This window comes from Pygoscelis adeliae, unplaced genomic scaffold (assembly GCF_000699105.1).
Source record: "Pygoscelis adeliae isolate BGI_AS28 unplaced genomic scaffold, ASM69910v1 Scaffold1277, whole genome shotgun sequence".
NCBI classification, from domain to species: domain Eukaryota; kingdom Metazoa; phylum Chordata; class Aves; order Sphenisciformes; family Spheniscidae; genus Pygoscelis; species Pygoscelis adeliae.
Window position 1 is genome coordinate 31,173 of NW_008825096.1, and position 564 is coordinate 31,736.

At 62.2% G+C, this 564-nt stretch overlaps 1 protein-coding gene across 1 annotated transcript in view; it reads right to left on the reverse strand.

Annotated features, from left to right (window-relative positions):
* Positions 1-564, reverse strand: part of GRIN3B (glutamate receptor, ionotropic, N-methyl-D-aspartate 3B) — a 10,752-nt gene that overhangs the window by 9,176 nt on the left and 1,012 nt on the right. The window lies entirely within an intron of this gene.

A 564-nucleotide genomic window follows, 5' to 3' on the forward strand; every position in this document is an offset into this window, starting at 1 on the left:
AAGCAGAGCCACAGCTTAAAATCGGGGGGGTCCTGGGGCCGCAGGGCCCATCCCCGCTGCGCGGGAAGGGGCGAACGGCCTCGTGCTCCTGTGGCACAGCCGGACACGCGGCAGCTTTGCGGCCTTCCTCCGCGGAGAGGGAAAGCAGAGTCACCCTCCTCGTTTACACCAGGGAAACTGAGGCACAGCATGGCACAGGGGCTCCTCGCTACCGGGAGCGCAAACATCAGCTGCCAGGGAGGCAAGAGAGACCCTCTACTAAATTAATAAGAAAAAGAAAGCGAGCAATGGAGCCAAATACCAGCTGGCAAAAAATATTGATCACCAGACAAATTTAATGAGTCACAGCTAATGAATTCCCCGTGCAGAGATGGGCCCGGAGGCGGGAGGCCATCAGAGCAAATCCTGCCAGGGCACGGGGAGCGCTGGCAGCCCCTTGTTGGGGGTGCTGGTCCCCCCAGAGCAGGATCCCGACCACAGGGCCCCCGGCAGCTCCTTCCCCCAGGGATAAACGCAGTGCGGCACCCACTGCCCCGGGCCGGGGCTGGGGAGGGGGAGCCAACA